Below are 14,250 nucleotides of genomic sequence, written 5' to 3' on the forward strand. Positions count from 1 at the left end.
GGTTTGCCAGCTCCTTGGTACTGTCCCTCTTACTCTCAGGGCAGCCTGCTCTGGAGAAGAGGAATTGGGAAACTGACAGTGGCGGTGCCATGGTATGCGGTACAGTGTAAGCCCCAAATGACAAGGCTGGTGGTGGTTCATCCTAGCTCGCCCATCCATCCATTGCTGCAGTATGGAGGTTCACAGCTGGTGCTTCAGCAGAAATGTGGCATTGCCATCTCAAAGCATGAGGAGATCATGAGTCAGCACCTGGAGTTGAAACTTGCTTTTAAATTCAGAGTAAAAGAAAATGTGTCCTACTTATACACTCTTAGTATTTTAGATAACTTTCAGTCGCTGATTAAAAAAAGGGGAAAAAAAAGAGCTCTCTAGGTGGGAAAGGGAGAAAGGTGTTTTAAATGTAATCTGATTCTCAGATGATCACTTTATTCCAGAAACTGGGACTTGATAAAATACCACCAATGAGTATGAAACATTTACTTATCTTCAGAAAGAACTAACGATTATCACTTCCACTTGGTTTAAAAATTGAGGTAGTAACATGCCTTATTTGAATTTGTGTAATTGGAAGGATTCAAAAATCGAAGCTTGATTATAGTGTTTCTATAAAATCTACTGCACTGTTCGTTCATCTCTTTTGGGGTGTTGTTTAACAATCACGCTTTTGTGTACTGGCTTAAATGGGGCAGGATTTTTATCTATTACGTCAAATACAAAAATCTGGTACCTTGATCTATGGAAATTGCATCTGCTCATTTTCATAGTACAACAGGAAGTCCCAATGGAAAAGGAGTTAATATGTTGTTTCCTTTGTGTAGACTACTTTTCCTTGAAATAAATACCTTTTTTTTTTTTTTTTCTTTTTCTTTTTTTGCTGGATTTCTTAAGCTAATTGATAGCTATTCACCACGTGGTGTAAAATTGCTGGGTAGGAAGAAGAGATGAGGGATTGAAGGAGAAACATGACAAAGTTTTCAAACACTGTAAGAATTCTTGTAAGCAGACATAACAAATCCACTGAATAGATCAGTGTGCTGATTCCTAGTATATATCTTTACTGGAAGCAGACATAACCAAGTGTGATTATCAACGAATTAGACAGGCTACGGGCTCCACCCTTCGCAACCTGCAGGGCTGAGGTGGGTAAGCCAAGGAAACCAGAGTTTGGAAGAGAAGCCACAACCTTTTTCCTGATGCAAAAGGGCTGATTACTGGCTTCCAGATGAATCTGAAAGAGAATAAGCTGAGTTCAGCAGTCACGTTGCTTTTCCTGTTTTTATGGGGGACTTCTGATTGCTGCTTTTACAAGTTTATTGATCAGCTTTATGTAGTTCATTAAAACGTGGAGCAACAGAACACTTGCTGGAGAAACTGAATTTTCTTCCTTCTTTTTTTGTCAGACTCTTAGGTGTTACCATTGGTTGCAGTGTTTTCTGCAAGCATGAAGACTGAACAGTACAACCTTGTAGATGTAACTGGAAGTCTGCCACAAGCTTTGCAGTTCTCCACTGTGGTAGCATAACAGCTTCTCAGCGATTAACATTTGGAGCCTAGTGCTCCAGAGTGGCCATAATAGAGATAGTGGAGGTAGGGTAATGGGTGCCTGTAGCTACTTCTGAGCCTTCCTTTGTATGTATTTGCAAATGAAAGGTAAGTGCTGGTGGGGATCAGAAGTGGACAGACAGCTCTATTTTGTAGAGGGGAAACAATATTCGTGTTTATTTTTCAGTAACGTTTTAACAGAGAGTCAGAAGCCTCTTTCCTAAGCACTATATTTGTAAACTTTAAAAGCCTGGTTTCTTTTAGATTCACCTGCTGGAGGCTTTCAGTTGTTTCCTGAAATGCTGCCTCCTTAATATTTTTCCAGGGCAGTTAAGGACACCTCAAGTTAAACATAAGCCTACTGAGAGCAGGTTTTAGCTCTCTGTCACTTTTTTTTTTTTTTTCTTAAGTTTTTCACGATGTACACATTGAAACTATGGATCTGCAGTATTTCTTTTTGACTACTTTTCCTGCTATCCCTGAGAAACAGCGTATGAGATTGCATTGTAAATAAATAGGGGACTTTCTGCATCCAGTTAAATTGATACGGTGCACTAAAACCACTGTATGCATATGGTTGCAAGGACAGGCTTAGACTGGCTTGTGCCATTTCCAGCAGGCACAGAACAACTCTGGTCAGGCTCTTCGTAGAGATGCGTGAGGGGGGGAATTGAGCAGTAAGGTGATTGTGCATGTGCAGCTGTTATGGGAAAGATTAAAATGGGAAATTGTCACCTAATTGCAGCTAGGAGACACATGCAAAAAGACTGAACTCGGAGCTGAAGCTGCCTTGGTGGTGATGCCACAGGTTGATAAGCTTAAAAAAAAAAAGTTTTGTTGTTTTTTTTTAAACTATGAAGCCAGATTCCTTCAGTTGGTGGAGAGTGGTAGAAACTTCTTATCCATACGTTATGAGGCCATACTTCACGAAACAAGTATTGCTGTGAAATGCTGAGGATTGCTGGTAGGTGAAGGGATAGTCCCTTGTAGAGGACTTCAAAGCTCTACTGATGGAAACAGCACCTCCCGTGGGAGTGTCCCCTTCTTACTTGTTCCTGTCTGCTTTTTCAGCATGTGTTTCCTGCTGCCTTCGAGGAAGGGAAATTGAAGCCAGTCTTTGCCACTTCAAGCTCCACTTGCAGCCTTTTTTTCTGGATGCTCTGCAGGTGCTTTTGGCAGGGCAGGATGCAGCTTGCTAGCTGGTGGCAGCCTGAGCAACTGAAGGATTATGGAGGTCTCCAGGCTGTGCATTTCTATTCCCCTACTTGCTGGTAGAAGTCGATATTAACAAAAACCATCGAATTCCTTGATGTGACAGGCTTGAAGCATGTTTGTATGTCACCTTACTTGACTTGCTTTTTATTGTCTTAATCATGAATGATTCAGTATGTCTTTTCCTGCTCAGTTGAGCTCTGTGTGGGTCTTGAGACATTAAATAAAAGCCATGTCTTACCTGTTCACTTCAGCAGCCCATGGATTGGGATGTACATTAGAAAATTGATTTTGAAAATTCTGCCACTCCGATTTCTTGCTTATGTTGCTGTCTGCAGCATTTTGTGCAAAATAAGCACCTAAATTAACTTACAAAGGGTAAGTATCAAGTTTACAGTACTTCATGAGCCTAGCTGGGATGTTTGTAAAGAAGGCTGATAGGAAAGTGAGGTGGAGAATGTACCCATTATATGGCAGAGTCTGGTCCCGCTTGTGTTCAGCTCATACATGTATTGCTCAAATTAAGTCTCCTAAACTTGACAAATTGGCTTAGTGAAGAAGCTGTGTGCTGTTTAGTATACTTCCCACCAGAGAACTTTTCCCTCCGCTCTCTTTGACTAGACGGCTAGACTCTTTGTGGCTCAGTTTCCAACACCATTCCTTCAGGGCTGAAGAGAAATTTTATATTCGGGGCTTGCAGTATTTCCTTCAGTTCTGTAGAACTGGAGTAAGCACTTCCAGACAACAGTCTGTGATTAAAACAAAACACATTCTTCTTTATGAAAGAAGAGTTAATTTTCTGTGAAATACTAAGATTAGCTTTTTTGCTTGCTTTATTCAGAATCGTGGTATGTCTCATACAGTGTAGTAATGGTTTTTGTTCTCACTAATTTGTGAAATGCTTGTTTAGATATTATGGGTGTGTGCATGTGTTCTTGGTAAGCACTTAATAAACTAGATTGATCTTTTTGGCAAACGCTGCATTGTGTAGAACAAATTAAACCTGAAATAACGGTTGTTTCAGATTATTTTTCTGAAAGTGTAATTGCATATATTCTTTTTCCTACTGGCTGCTGAAATGGGTTTCCCAATAGTGTTTTATTATTCTGTTTTATTTCAACAATACATATATAGTAGTTTTGTTTCCATTCCACTGGCAGACCTACAGCCTCCAGTGGTAATTCTTTACCAGCAATTTTTTATAATTGTAATAACTATGGAACTTTGTGAAATATAGTGGAAATATTTTCCTGAAGTTTATCTACTATAAATAAAAACCCAATTCTCTTTTTTTTCCCTCCACCAAAAAAGAATGCAAATGGAGATTTTTAAGCAAAAAATTGATTCTGAACTCCTTATGTATTAGAACACTTCTGAATATTTTAATATCTGGAGTTTATATGACTCTTGCTTCTCTTTTAGTCCCCATCTACACTAAGAATTTGGACATACGCTAAAATACTTATCGAGGCACTTGAACACATACCCATATTTTACCCTCTGCTTATGTCCTATTTTAGCTGTGTGTGGCATGGATAAATTGAATTAAATCCCTACGTTGCCATCCTCAGAGGGGTTTAGGAGTCTAATGGTCCATCACGTGCTCCCCTCTGCGTGCAGCTGGTAGCTGCGGGGGCCGTGGTTGTACCCCAAGGACCAGCTTTGCTGAGCCCCCTTCACAGTCCAGGTTACCTTGCCAGACCTGAGGTGTAGCCTTGCCCACAGGCTTATCTGCTGAACATTTTTCAGAATGCTTTATAGTCACGTACAAACTTAAAGGTCAGGTTTTTAGGCAGTTGAGCACCATTTAACCATTGGCTTTGGTCAAAAAGATTTTGCTGGATGAACTGAGGACCTGAGATGCTGCTCTTGTGTTGTATCGCTGCAATAACGCTGAGAGACTTGTTAACTGATATGGGTCTTCATTCCTTTACTTGGATCAGATTCTGGCACAGTGCTTTTATTCCTGTCTCTTTATGCACGTAACAAAATGAAAAAGTTATTAACATTATAGTTCGTAAATATTTAGTCTTTCTCTTTTTGAAAAAGATGGCACGTAAGTGGCTATGAAAAGAGCTCAGAACTGTTAAAATAGTGTCTCTTGTAGGTGCCTCCCAAAGGATGCAAACAGTACAAGATTGCATTAGATGAGTGAAAAGACGATTCCAGCCCGAGCCTTCCCTGACTGCCTCACCCTCATCTTTTCTGGTTCCATGCTGGTGTGCTTTTTATGCAAAAGCAAACATCTTTTGTGTTTAGGGAAAGGAGTAATAGAACTGTCGGTGTTTGTTAACACATTTGACAAACTATGGCAGCAAAAGCTATCCTTTTTATATTTGGCATGAACAATCGCCCTTTTATTGGGCCATTAATGCTATTTCAGAGCATCATGCTGTATCCATAGGCAATAATTTAGCAGCTGTTTATCAGGAGCTTTCATAAAGCTTTGAATAGTATTATAACATTCAGTAACCCTAACAACAGCATTTCAGAATCTGTGCCGGTTTAAATGGGATATCCGTGAATGTAGTTGTTCAGGGATGCGTGACCCACATAACCTATAAATTTGATTGGAAGTTACAGTGCTGGCATAGGCTGATGGATAGCAGATTAGAGCCCTGATTAACCATGTGATTCACAGGCTGGGAATATATTGTCCTAAGAAAGATTCATCAGATGCAATCAGAATTTCAAGTGGTCAGATGAAATTCAAATGCTCTGTTTGCTTCCCTCCCCCCTCCCCCCCAACTTCCTTGTGCTTTTCTTCTTAGGTTGCCCTCTGTTATTTATTTATTTATTTATTTATTTTATTTCCAGAGCTGAAAAATACTTCTTTGATGAATCTGCTCCTCACCCTAAAGCTGTCTGTCTGTTATTCATCAGAAAGCAGGTCGCAGTTCAGTGAGCAGAAGAAAAGATTTTAATAGAAGCTGTGCCAAGGGCTGTAATGCATCATTTTAGGGCCCTAATTACATTACAATGACAAATATCAATGGTGACAACAGCAATAACCTACATCCTTTAATGGCTACGCTGGAAAAGGAGTTTGGGCGCTGCGCCATCAGATTAGACTTGGTTTCAAAACATAGGCCATTAGAAGTGTATGTGTCCACGGTATTATTGGCCGATAACTGAAGCCCAGTGGAAAGGCCTGTAAATAAATGATGCCTCTCTAAAGCCTGGTCCCACGGGACAAAAGAGGCAAAATTAGATGACCGTGGAAGCAGCCGTGTCTCCGAGGCAACTTTGGCTTTCCATGTGAGGAATTGGCTGCCTGATTTTATGAAATCATACTTTTTCCTTCTCCTGCCAATTAGGTTGATCATGAAAAACCCATTGGCCTAACATCTAGGAGAAAAAATAAGTTCCTAAACTGGTTTTTAAATGTAGGGTTTTAAAAATCCCTACCAGTGTAGAAATGTGAAGTGGACTCGTGTTTTATTTTGTGTCTGACTTTGTACTGTACATGAATATCATTGAATTACGTGAAGATCATCAAGCTTCCAGGCCCCCATCCAGTGGCAGTAGGAATAGGTCTACGGGGGTGCTAACTTACGTCATCAGTACCTACACCTTCAAGTTTTAAGGCGGTGTCGCAAGAAACCCACTCTGGCTAGCTTCAGGCAGCTAACTCCTTCTCTTGTACATTTTGTAATAAATGATCCAGCTTGCGTTTGTGGTATTCACCTGCACAGTTAATTGCAGAAACAGTTGCGGTGTCAAGGTAGAGGGTTACTTCGTATTCACTATGTGAAAATGTTGGTTTAACTTTTTTTTTCTTGGTACAGAACGTGAACGTGTGATGGTCTGTCATTTGTGCATGGTACACGTACGTGTTGGCCTTCAACGCCTTCCTGCTGGCTGTGGTCTCCAAAGGTGGACAGTCCCTGTCCCGGTCATGCCGTGCCCCTGCGGTCTGCTGCTGCTTGGGCTGGGCTGTTCCCTTGCTGCCCAATAGTTCAGGATGATAAAACATAACCGCATGCGCAACCGCACACCTGGGGATGCTCATCGTTAGGGGAGGTGAGGGCTGTTTTAATGAAGAGATCATGTAAACACCTGCCTCAGTGTAGCAAGGGCTTCTCAGCAATGTTGTGACTGGCCTGGTGGGCCCCTTGCCGAGCTGAGAAATGCTGCTGGGGAATGTCTCGGCATCTCTGCAAGCTGGTAGCGAGCTCTTTCTCTTCTCCGTAGGTTGAGCTGGGTTGCTGTCTCCATCAGCTCGCTTTCCTGCATACGGCATGAAAAGACTCTCTGTTCTGTACTCCAGTGGGATTGATACCAAGAGGTTTATTACGGTTGTGTAACCGTTCATATTCAGCCACCTGTTTTCAGTTACTTACAGCTTTTTGGAAGATGTTTCTTAGCTTAACGTTTCCCAGGCTCAGAATCTGCCGGAGGTGAATTTTTGTATAAATACTGAGCAAATATGTTTCAACCACTTTTTGGCCAGAAGAGCAGTAAGAAGAGAGACATACTTCTTCTTTTGGGGGGCAGGGAGGGAAGTGATCAAAAGAAAAACATCATAGCCGAAATAGCTTGAAATAGCTGGGGTTGAGTACCTTAATTGAGAAGAAATGCCACAAAGTGAGTTGAATAAAATAATTTTGGTTGACTAGGCTGTATTCTAGCTGAGCTAGAATTTACGTGTTTGACGGAGAAGTCGGTGAAGTTTTACAGCTTGTGTTACTCAGGGGGTCAGAGAAGACGATTGTAACAGTCCCTTCTGGCCTTAAAATCTATGAATCTACATGCCCTTTAAAATTACACACTGAGCTCTTGCATGGCGCTTCGAGCCAGTTTTGCTCTCAGTTCCTAAGTGGTGCAGTAGAGGCATCCAGCTGAAGAATGTAGCTGTGGTGGAAGAGTAGTCTTCTGCTGAGCACAACCAAGGCAAAGGCTCCCCACAGGAGCTGCGCAGGAGGTAGGTAAGGTTGCAACAGGCATTTTGAAGATGGGTAGGAGGAGTGTTTTTGCAGTGGAGGAAAGCATCATGTGCCTTTTTTTATTAAGGCACGTATCCGTGTTAAATGGCAGGTCAGAGTGGCTTCAGCTCAAGTCAGGATGGTGGCACTAAAGAGTTTTCTCTTCATGTAGAAAAGCCTCAAAGAGCAGGATGTGTGGTTTACTCTTTGGTTTTAAACTGCTCAGGAGATTCCTTTAAAAAATAAAAAACAGCAGCATGGCTGGGACCTAAAATTTGGAAATGACTAAATTAATGGTGCTTAAACCACTACAGCACAGCTACCTTGGAGCTGTGCATTATATTACGGTCTACAATTCCTTAATCAAATATTGTTTCTCAAGTAACGCCGTACTGGATTGTACAGCCTCTCTGGCTGAAGCTTAGTTGTGCACATCTTGTCGCTCCCAGTACTGCTCTGTGTAATAAGCAGTTCGTAAACCTGTGTGTCAACTAGTACAGCGAACACTGTTTAAAGGGGTATTTAAGTTTAACATTGTGGGATATCTGATATTACAGGCACATGTAGACCTTTGAAATTATCAGGTAATTTAGCTTTGTGGTGGACAGAGCATATTCTTAAGTGTCCTTTAAGGTACCTATGCTGCTGAATAAGCAGGAAAGGTGTAGTAGATGCGTGTAAAAATGTATTAAAATGCATATGTTCAACGAGATGAGGACTTGCACAACCAATGAAGACCAGTGAGAAGATACTGGGACAGTGTAGCATAGAAATTGCTCTGTAAATAACGTACAGAAGTTTAGATGGATGTCAGAGAAATGAAGAAATTGTATTGCAAAATAGTGTGTGTTAGCTCGAGTGTATCACAGTATGCACAAGGGGGCAGAGTTAGTTTCGCATGTACCATTCCCTCTAGCATACCATGTCTTCTGGTTACGTAGCTGTGTAATTGCAGTATTCCTTGGACCCAGATTTGTTTTATATGTGGTTCTGACTTCTTTCACTGCTAGTTCTGAGCTTTTTTGTTCTATAGGTTCTTTTCTAAGTGTTTGCAATTTAAAAGGCAACATAGCAAAGAGGCTGGAAGGGTTGCTGTTAAAAGAAGGAAGCCTAAATTGTGCAAGTTTGTATGTCTTTGTCATACAGTTAGTGACTTTGCAAGAGGAAGAGCATTCTGTCCTACCATCTAATGAGGAACTGACCCTGGTTACAATTTGTTATAAGAAAGTTATGAGTTATTGTAAGAAAGTCTATGTGGCTTTAAATACTCTGTTTCTCGAGCTGTAATTCTTGTGTTCTCTCTCTAAATCTCCTCCGTCTCTATTGAGATTTGCAGGTTAAATACATAGAATAAGAATTGATCTCCAGTGTGGAAATAAAACATTGTCTATTACTCATTTCTCATCACAATTGCAATGTGAAAGTAACTACTATTAACCTCGGGTTTGATAACAGCATGAATATGAAACAAGACTGCAGTATCCCTTTCTAAACTGTGTGGTAGAATGATTAGCAGTGAAGTTTTATATTGTGCTGATAATGTTCTCATGATATGCAGTGTTAGTATAGAAGTTTATTTGTTCCCTTTGCTTACAGTGGCATTGTTGTAAGTTGAAATGATCCTTCTTTTTGCCTCTTAGAAGCGGTTTAGTTCAATACACAGTATTTTCTTCATCTTTTTTGTTACATCTTCTGAAGATTTTTTTCTTTAAATGCCTTTGATGCGTAATCAGAATTAACTTTTCTTCGTATCAGTTCTAAACACTGTTTTTTAAGGAAAACTTTTTAGCCAGAAATTACTAGCTTCCTAGGTATTGTTGAATTGGTGTCCAGATACTTCCATTATATTGATAATCTGTCCTGGGCAGGGGATGACTAGAGATTAAAAAAACCCCAAACAAATGTATCTTCTGTCTTCATGGGTGACCATGGCATCTGAGAATTTATATAACTGAACTTCTTTCTTTTTGTCACTTGCAGGCAGAAATTGTCAAGAGGCTGAATGCTATATGTGCACAAGTCATTCCCTTCCTGTCCCAAGAGGTAGGTAGTCGTTTGTACTGGTGCTGATCTAAACGATTGCCTCATCGTACCTATTACAGAAGTGGGACTTTGTGTTGAGACAGTTTCTTTATGAATCTCTTGGTGCTTGTAGATGACTTTCCACTGTGCTGTTATTGCTGTAACTTCATTCTCTTCCTCAAGTCCATTATAATACTATTTAAATATATTTATGAAATGGAACGTGTTGTAATGTACTAAGCAAAATTTCCGTTGTTTAAATATTTTGCTCTCATGTACAATGCAGTTTTCTTCACGGTTATGACTTTGTTGGTCTGAAATCAGAGGATAGCTTGCAAAAATGCTAGAAAGGCATGATTTGTGCTACATTCTTGGCAGCAGGCATTAAAGTTCGTCAGAAACTTCTATTTTGGTATACCAACTAGTGATGTTCAACACAGCAGGCATACAAATGCAGCTTTTTTCCTTGGTTTTTTTCTCTCTGCATCCCAGATTACTTATTACCTTAAATCCTTTTATGTTTCCTGCGTATTTGGGGAATATAGGCAGAAGATTGAAGCTCACTGTGAGCTAATTTCTCGAAGCACTAATTTTTCTCCAAATTATGATTTGCTGGTGTTGTCTTGAGTGCATTGTAGATACTTTGAGGGGCACTGGGATTTGGGGGAATTGGGGGGAGCTAGCGAGGGAGCTTTGGAGCCACAGGCATGTGTGAAGTAAAATGTAGGTGTGGTTCATGAAAGGAGACCTGGGGTGCATAATGCCTTCCCCTGCCCACCCTGTTGGAGGGAAGGGGCTGGAGGCTGGGGTCTGCAGGTGCAGGCTGGCATGCATCTATTTAGTGCATTGTTCCATTTCAGTAGAATCGGTAGCTGAAAAGTCAAAGCTGGAAAGTGTATTTCTGTGCATTTCATCTGTAAAACGTCATGCCTGAGAACACGTTGTGACTTTCTTCCACCTTTTCAGTTGTTCCATTGCTTTTCAAGAGAGCTGCTCATCCTGCTGCAAACAAGAGGCTGTGCGCTCGATGTTAGCATTCAGCTAACGCGCTGCATGTGTGCACGCACGTGTGCATCTATCTATGTTTGAAATAGGAATAACGCTATCAAAACTAGAACCTGACAATGCTTGTGAGCACTGCTGTACTCTCTGCTTGTAAAGATGGATTTGTGGAAACTAAATGATGTGTAATGATCTAGTAACATCACTGGGGGACCAGAATTCAAGTCCTGCAAGGATCTAAAACAAGTAGCTGTTGACTTTGTACTTTGACTGCTACAGAACCTCTATATATCTAGTTACAGGGTTTTATTTGCTGTGCAGGAATAGCACAGCATATAAAAACAAGGTGTAAAGCTGATTCATACTCATGCTAAAGTGAGCACTAAAATGACATGATTTTGAAACAAAGGCAGGGGTGAGTACTTGGCACGCAAAACTGTGATCTTGGCAAAGACATGGGATTGACGTTTCCACGACAGAGACATCCCCTCTAGCACATGTGATACCGTCTTTAAAACCTTTGTACCAGTATACTGCTGCTGATAATGGTACTGCTGTTGTCAGCTGAAATGCTAAACAAAACTTACACAAGTAAGACACACCACTGTGCTTGCTCTGCTTCCACAAACCCAGCCCGTGTGCTTTCTTGGAGTAGGTGTTTCTTGCCAATTAGACAAGCAAAGGGATTACATGAGCTTAGAATGCATTTGAAGAAAGATGTATTTGATTCATAGTGACTGATAGATTTTGGCCTTTGATTTTGTAAATCCTAGCCTCCACCCCTTCTATATGCTTATGTGGAATTGAGGGGAAAAAAAAAAAGGAAGAAAAAAAGACTGTAGGTTTTTGAGCTTTGATCTTAGTGGTGTCCCACTCAGGTGAGCAGGGGCGCTCTCTTTTTTCCTCTGTTCCATATTCATCGTGCTTCCCTGTCCCTGGAGCTAAATTGCCCTGAGTTCTCCTGAAAGCTGGTGTTGGTACATTTTAAGCCCCTGCCTTAGAGGGAGGCAGCGCTGTGAAGGCTGCACATGGTACTTCCATCGAGGAGAATCTCCCGTGTGGTGCTTGCAGTCAGTAGCTTGGGAACTATAAGCCAAGGGCCCTGATCACTGTTTAACAACCTCCTGGCCATCAAGCTGGGCATGGAGAGCAATTCTAAAGCAATTCTGGTCTTAGCCATTGCAGTAGCTTGCCATTACTATGCTACTTGTAAGAACTATGTAGGTAGACAACTGAGATCATCCAGATTGTAAATTTAGAAAATGATGTTGTCCCACTTCCGTCATGGGTACAGTACCACTCAGTGAGGGCTTAAGCGCACCAGCATCAGTGTGCTTAATGACTGGTGTTTACTTTGTTAGGCTTTAAATCAGAGCTTTGAGTTAAGCTTAGATCGAAAACAGGCTCTTGTCTGGCTTCTGCACTAGTGAGCCTCTGCCTTTTAAATCCCTGGCCCATAAGGTTTCCTTCACCTGTTTGCATGTCTCATTTACTGAGTCTTACAGCTTCTCCTCTGTGTGTGTTTCATGGTGTCAAAGCTCTTTGGGCTACAGAGGAGATGGAGAGGTCAAAAAAGTTCAGGACTTCAGAGTTTTTACGTGCATTGACAAAGACAGAAGGGAGCACTTCCAAAAAGCTGGTGTACTCATTCGTCTTGCGTGGAGGCAAGCATGCTTTTTTTAGTTCACCTAGCAAGAGGGGAGGGGGACTGGACAGCAAGGAGGGTTTGAAAGGGGAAGCATAAAACAGCTTTTCACGGGTCTTGACAGTGCCACTGATGGTGATAATTTTCTTACTGGGGTTAGGAAAATCTTGGTAACTGTTTGACCTCTGTTAGTAGAAACACTTATTTAGATCTGTTTATATTGGCATATACTGATGAGGCAAAAGAGAACTGATCTCCAGATTTGAGTATTCTGCTAGTCTTGGTTTCTATCTAATTTGTGTCTTTAAAAAGTGAGTGTCTTAATGGAAGCCTCTTCATTTCATCATCTAGATTAATAGAGAATAATTGAATTGCAGCATGCTTTTGCTGTTTATGCATTTTGCATACAGTCTAATTGTGGAATAGTGGTTGAAAAATGTGATCAGGCTCCTTTGTATTGTGCCTGAGGGAAAAATGAACAAAATACAGTGGTTACATGCACTGATGGCAACATTATTGCCTCATAATAGCACCAGGTTAACTTGTCTTAATGCTTGTTAACTTTGTAAGGAATCAATGGCTTGCAATAACTCACTTAGAAGTAAGAAATCGTGGCCAAAATCGCTAGAGATCTCGTGAAAAGGATGCAATTACAATACATCACCCTACTGTGTACTGGTGCATGCTTTGTTTCAGGGGGCAGTCCAGTGAAGTATTCAGGAAGTTCTCCAGGCTTCAGTCAGTTTTACTGTGCCATACATCTAAGTATATATTGAAAAGAAAAGTTCCTAACCTGCCTAAATACTCAGTCAAGTGGTACCTTGTTTTTACCTTGACTCCGATTTAGGCAGGCTAAAAAACAGCACCAAGAAACATGAGCTTCCCGTTTTGATTGGAAAGAATGACTTTGTGGTTGAGGCATGAGATGGACCTCAGCGGTGATGCGTGTTCACTTTCTGCTGCAGTTGCAAGCTTCCTGTGTCGCAACAGTCATTTTCCACCTCCCTGTGGTGTTGTGAGATACCAGTGTGCCCAAAGCAGTTCCTATTGCATAAGGCGAAGGGGGTGCCTGCAAGGTTGTAGATGAATACTTGGAGGTTGTTAGCACTTGGTTAACTTGGTTTTGATCTGCTGCAGCTGATACAGATAGTTCGATGTTCACGTTGTCAAGTGATCTAGCCAAGAAGATGCATTTCATTTTGGGTCTAAAGCTGTAGACCATGCCTCTGCTAATTCACGCTGCTTCTCAACTGCATTTACCAGCTGCAGCCCAGTGTGACACTTGCTGAAGCCTGCGGCTTTTGAGCTGGGGCTGGTTCCTGTCTGGTCAAGGTGGCGTGTGTGGCTGGCTACAACCTGTGGCTATTGTTGTGGGACCCTGTGGGCTATCGAGTGCTGAACAACCTCATCTGCTGGATGGTGGTATTTGTTCAGTGTGGCTGGAGATACTCATATATCACGGTTAGCTTCTTTTGAGTAAATATTGACTGCATTTATATTCACAAGACCCACACAAGCTGGCTGATTTACAGCTAACGATGTAGTTGTGGCAACCTGGAGCTCAGCACAACCTGCAAAAGCTGCTTGAGAAGCCAGACAAATGTCCACGGTATCATCCCCTGTCAACTTCCATGGAAGCATTACTAGGCTGGAGGTGTCTGTAATAAACTTTTTCAGAAGGTGCACTTGCCATTCCAACTGCCAGTGAGCTAGCTAATAATGGGCTAAAAGGATTGCCCTTTAATAAGGATCTTCATTTCCCTGTGCATAAGGTGGTCAAATATATTTGGAAGTAAAATAAAATGCCAAGCACTGGCATGCATACATGCAAGCAAACATATAAAAAGGAATGGCTGCATGCAATCTTTTCCTTTCATACACTTTAATATTAGTTGATGGTTT

The 14,250-nt window shown here is 41.3% G+C and overlaps 1 protein-coding gene across 1 annotated transcript in view; it reads left to right on the plus strand.

Annotated features, from left to right (window-relative positions):
- The first annotated feature begins 6,695 nt into the window (after window positions 1-6,695).
- Window positions 6,696-14,250, plus strand: part of LOC104126931 (TLE family member 4, transcriptional corepressor) — a 72,044-nt gene continuing 64,489 nt past the window's right edge. Inside the window, exons 1-2 of the mRNA XM_035895034.1 lie at window positions 6,696-6,777; window positions 9,660-9,722. The gene's annotated coding sequence lies outside the window, so the exon portion shown is untranslated. The remainder of the gene's footprint in view (window positions 6,778-9,659; window positions 9,723-14,250) is intronic.

The sequence above is a fragment of the Egretta garzetta genome, unplaced genomic scaffold, assembly GCF_000687185.1.
Source record: "Egretta garzetta isolate BGI_Z169 unplaced genomic scaffold, ASM68718v1 scaffold1005, whole genome shotgun sequence".
Taxonomy (NCBI): domain Eukaryota; kingdom Metazoa; phylum Chordata; class Aves; order Pelecaniformes; family Ardeidae; genus Egretta; species Egretta garzetta.